The following is a 5,612-nucleotide window of genomic DNA, read 5'->3' as shown; positions in this document are numbered from 1 at the left end:
CTAAGGCAACAGCAAGGGATGCGATGGTGGGTTACGCCGTTGATGTATCGCCAGCATTGGTTTGAGATTGAGTGGAAGGGCCTGCTCCCAAACTGTGTGGGTCATCAACAGGCAGGGATGGGGGTGAAAAGTAAGGTGGAGATGCATGGCGAGGGGATGTTGCTAGAGATGCAGGGTTGCAATCAGGACCAAGGAGGAGGTTTGTGAATTGCTCGGAAAGAGGGGAAAGGGGCTCATTTTGCGGGCTTGGTGGGCGAATGATTAAAGGTAAAGGGTCCAAGGGTAGACTGGTTTGCTTCTGCGGCGAACTGTCTTGGACGATTTCCTTTCCTTTATCATTGCGGAATTGCTTCTTTGGTTTTGGTTGTTGCGGCACATTTAAATCAATGAGGGGCCTGGAAACCTACCTTCGTTTTGGCTTGCTCCCACGGGTGTCATGTGAACATCCAACTACGAGCATGTTCCTTTCACGACTTAACTCTTATCAAGTTGGTATTTTCCCTTGCGCTGACAGCGGAGGTTTTTTTTTTAAGAATACATTTGTTTGATATGAACGCATCCGCTTGATCGCATCTACTCAGATCTTTCCCACCCCCAAATTTAGAGAGTCGCAAGGTCCTCATTGCGTTGTTTTGTACAGAAAAGACAAAACACTTAGTTAAAATTTTGAAAAGAAGGTTTGAGCAGAGTCTTGTAATAGAGAAGGTAAAGTAGAACTATTGCGATGAATTGTCTAAGTGTTAGGCAGAAAATGCAATGTAGAAAGAAATTGCGCTAAGGTTACGCATAATACTCGTCATGGCAGCAAAAATAAACAACGCAAAAGAAAAGACCGAAAATACCACATTAAATTGACAAAGGATGGTATAAATAAAGAGGCCAAGATATAAGGAAAGAATAATCACTCAATGTTTATAAAAATTGTCTAAGTACACAAAGAATTATAATGATCGCAAACATAAAAATTTTAAGCATGTACAGGAGAATACAAAGGTATATCTATATATAAAAAATTGGAATGACTGAAAAAGAATTAAAAAATGTGAAGGAGAAGGTGGTACACCCTCAAATTTAACTTAGCAGCGGGGGCTCTTGGTGAGGAGGGCGTTACGGAGGAGCTCCTTGCAGCGCTTCTTGAAAGAACAGAGGCTGCTGCAGATGTTGAGGCACCACGGGACCATGCAAATATGTGGTCAAGAAATTAAAGTACTCGTGGTTGCGTTCAACCATTTGTCTTTGATTCAGGCAAAGGGTAAAGATGTTGCGTTGAATGTTTATCATCGCTTGACACAACTCTGCGTTGCTCTCCCGCAACTCCATCAATGTATGGCAGAAAGAAGATAGTTCTTATGACAAGAAGCCCCACATGTCTTCGAGGGCAGCAACTAAGGATGTTATGGGAGGTGGCGCTGTTGATGTCTCACCTGCATCGGCTTGGGGTTGAGCAGAAGAGCTTGCTCCCAAACCGTGTGGGTCATCAACATATGGCGATGTTTGAAGGGAAAAGTGGGGTGGAGATGGATGGCTGATGGAAGCTGCTGAGGATGCGGGGTTGGAGTTGGGTGCAAGGAGGAGGTTTGTAAATTTCTCAGGAAGAGGGGAAAGGGGTTCAGTTGTTGGGCTGAGTGGATGGATAACTAAGGGTAAGGGGTCCAAGGGTAAATTGGTTTGCTGATGCGATGCAGTTCCTTGGATTATTTCCTTTTCTTTGTCATTGCGGTGTCGTTTCTTGGGTCTGGGTGGTTGCAGCGCATTCAAATCGATGAGAGGTCGCTTTGATGGAGGCTTGGGGCAATGCAGCGAATCCTTGAGAAGGACTCTCAGGATTTTTGTGCTGATGCGGCCGTGGACTTCTAACATGGGTTCTTCTTCAATGCTCGCACCCACAGATAGGCATAGGCTAGAGATCGTCCATGGAAAGAAGTACTGGCCCCTGACGTGACCTACATAACCTCGGATTTGCTTCGCAAGAAGCTGGCCCACATCAATTGGAATGTCGCGCGTAATGCAGTATGCGACTATGACTCTATCCCTTGAAATGGTTTTATCATGCGACGTCGGGATGAGTCGTCTCTTCACCAGTATACCCAAAGGCACGCTTCAGGCAGTAGATGGTTGGAGGTGAGGGTTTTTATGCCGGTCAAGGACACCGTCCACTTGGTGCCTGGTTACGTCAGTACTTTCAGCGCATCCTCCATATCCTCTTCGGTAGGATCATCAATCAATTTGTTACCCGATGCTTCTGGGAAATTCTTCAACTGGTAGAGTTGATTGATGTCCTCCGCACTGAATGGCACTACCCTCCCATCAACGATCATCGCATTTCGGTGTTGTGGAGTTGGCCATGGTAAAAGGCCCTCACTACCACTGGAATAACTATGGATGGGCATTGGCAAAAAGTCTCCCACCCATGCTCCACCACAATGCTAATGATAAGATTTGGTAATGGTACCGACGCAGGAAAGAAGCCCATTTCCATCAATAAATCATCGTTTTCCTTCTTGGTTTTTGGGTGCCTCCTAACCGGCGCAAGCTCGCTGCTTTCCACCTTTGCTTTGCCTTTTTCTTGAGCGAACGCAAGGTAGGATTTTTGTCTTTGAATACGTTTCTGCTCCTTGCATTGCTCTTGCTTTTCCTTTTCCCATTCTTCCTTTTCTTTTCTTTTTCGCTCTCTGGTGCGCTGAATGTTGGCTTTGCGGTGCAACTCTTTTTCCTCCTTTGCTTTCTTCTCCGCCTTCTCTTCTTCTTTCATTTCTTTTCAAACTGCTCAAAGGCGAGCGCAATGCACTGCTCATCCTTGAGCCTTCTCTTCTCTTTTTTTTTTCCCTTGCGTTGGCACGACAAACCTCCTCATCATGAAGACGTCTGGCTAAATTGATCGAGGCGATGATTTGGTGCGCCTGTGCCATTTTTTCTTCCTTCTCCTCTAACTTTCCTCTTCTTTCTTCCTTCTTCTTCTCTATGCGTTCATAGATTGTTGGGTCTCTTGTGGACCCTTGTGGCACATTCTCCTTGCGATGTCGCACTAGTGGGGAGATGTCAGGATCTTCCTTGTCGTCCGAACCACGGAGTTGAGCCTTCGACGCAACTAGTCTGGAATACAGACATGAAGTTTGTAGTTGTGTTGATGGTTCAAATTGCGTTGACACTCCTACTTCCACCATTGCGGTGGTTGATTCTCCATCAAAATCTACACTTTCCGCCCTTTTCCTCCACTCTTCCTCTTTTCTCAGGCGCTTCTCTTCTCACCAGCGTTGCTTTCTTTTACTTCTCCGCTCCTTCTTCTTTTCTTTCTCCAGCCGGGCAACTTCATCTTCCCTACCCATTTCCCTTCGACTCTTCTCTCCTTCTTCTCTTCCTCAGACTTCACCGTTCGCCTCCTTGCCTCTATAACTTTCAAAATAGCCCTTATGGGTCCCTCATTGGAGTCTATTGGGGCAGTGTCCTTAGGATTTGAGATGGAGAGGGTCATCCTCCATGAAGCTAAAGCTAACTTCTCCTCTGATGGCAGGGGTTGGTTTACTACTCCTGCCTCCGACAACCCTCCGTCCTTCTCTAAGTGGCTCAGGATGCTTCCAAACACCTCTTTGTTGTCTTTTCTCTTCTGCTCACTCTCAGTTGGAGGTAATGGAAGCGCCACCTCAGGTCTGGTGGCAGGAGCACTCTCCGTGCTCGGCCTCTCTCGGTGGGTGAACGGTGTTGCGGTCACAGAGGGTTTTCGCCTGGGTTTTCCGGTGATTCTAGGAGTTGGCTTAGGCTGGGCGACGAGGCGGCGACTGGTGGCAAGGAAAGCCACTTCCCACGCGGTGACATGGGATTGGGAAGGGGATGATGGTTGGGAAGAGGAATGTGATGACTGTCTGGCCATGAGTGCGGTGAAAGGAAAGAAGATGGTAATTTTTCTTTTCTCGGAAGAAAGAGTGGATGGCGGCCAAGCTATGCAAAGGGTTTTTTATAGGGTTTTCGCGAAGAAGAATTCAAATGGACTCCCAGATGAGGCAGAGGGGGGGATTTATAGGATGGGCCTTGATGGGCCAAACGCAATTGGTGCATTGGCAGGCTTTGGTAATCCAAAAACCCTATCGCGCCCCTCCCCATTATGACATAGACGCAATGTATATATTAGCGCAACACATCCGTCAACGCAATGCATCTTTGGAGGATGGGCGCAAAGTATTTGTACTGACGCAACACATCCATCAACATAATGCATATTTGGAGGATGGGCGCAATGTATATACTAGCGTAACACATCCGTCAATGCAATGCATCTTTGGAGGACAGGCGCAAAGGTATCTATTAACGCAAGATACACCCATCGACACAATGCATACCTGACATGTCATTGTATCACCAACATCGCAATGCTTATCCCAAAACCTTAATGATAAGACATTGCGGTGTTCACTTAAATCATTCATTCAATAGAAAATTAAAATCAATGCAAGCTAAGATTGAAATGGAAATAAATTCAAATAGGCGGGGAAACTAATTCACTAAAGCAATAATAAAATGGTAAATAAAGCAATAAAGATAGTTGATATGGATGCTGTTTAAAAAGGGGTTTCAATGTTATCGCAAACGTATCCCCCTAGGCGATCAGGTTTGCCTGCCCAATGTTACCTCTTGACATTGCTCCTTGCCACTTGGTTCAGGTGCTTCTGAGTTGCAGGGTAGCGTACTAAGTGTTCTGTTTCTGAGTTCGGCCGCAAGCTACTCGACCTGTACCTCCAAAGTCCTGATGGAAGATGCTTGCGATTGCATGATCGCATCGTACTTTTCTATGTATTTCTTGAGCAGAGCTTCCAAGGACGACAAATTGGGTGAGGTGTTAGATAAAGATGGTTGGTTATGCGGTTGCCTGTTCTGATAGTTACTCTGGCCTTGACTGTGGTGGTGAAAACCTGGAGGATTTCCTCTATTCCTGAAATGATTGGTCTGCATGGTTCTCTGGCCTCCCTGGTCGTTGTTTCCTCCCCAACTGAAGTTGGGATGATTCCTCCAACCTGGGTTGTACGTGTTGCTGAATGGGTTGTTATGAATAGAGTATACTGACTGTTGATTTGACGGGCAGACTTCCACTGAATGACCCCCTCTGCATTCTATACAGCTTACTGCTGCCACTTGCATTAGTGTATTGGCTTGCGCTGCACCCTGAGAGAGAGTTCCTTGATTTATAGCTATTGTTTGGAGGAGCGAGGTGAATTGATGCTTAGTTTTATGATATGAAAATGTGGATGTTATGCGATGGTGAAATTGCGTTGAGCAATCAAGTTTGCTCAGTAGAATCCAAGTGTAAACTCCACTGAGTTTCCTGGTAAGTCTAGGGTCGAACTCAAGGACTTATGAAAACAGGTTGCATTGGTAATTTTTAGGAAAACTTTGTGGTAACCAAATAAATAAATGTTTGTTGAGGTTGTTGTTTGCGATGATAAAAAAATAACAAATGCGGTGAAGTTTGAAAAGAGTTGATAAAATTGAAAATCTGATGAGTATGTGGTGAATGGGTTGAGAAAAGTTTTGGCTAACACTTCATAGGGTATGTTCATGCTATGCGATCATGCAAGATGCATACAATAGTAACCACCTCTCGGTGCGAATGCCACGACTTC

Source organism: Benincasa hispida, chromosome 4 (assembly GCF_009727055.1).
Source record: "Benincasa hispida cultivar B227 chromosome 4, ASM972705v1, whole genome shotgun sequence".
Taxonomy (NCBI): Eukaryota; Viridiplantae; Streptophyta; class Magnoliopsida; order Cucurbitales; family Cucurbitaceae; genus Benincasa; species Benincasa hispida.
The sequence above is the reverse complement of the archived record's forward strand: the minus strand, read 5'-3'. Positions refer to the sequence as shown.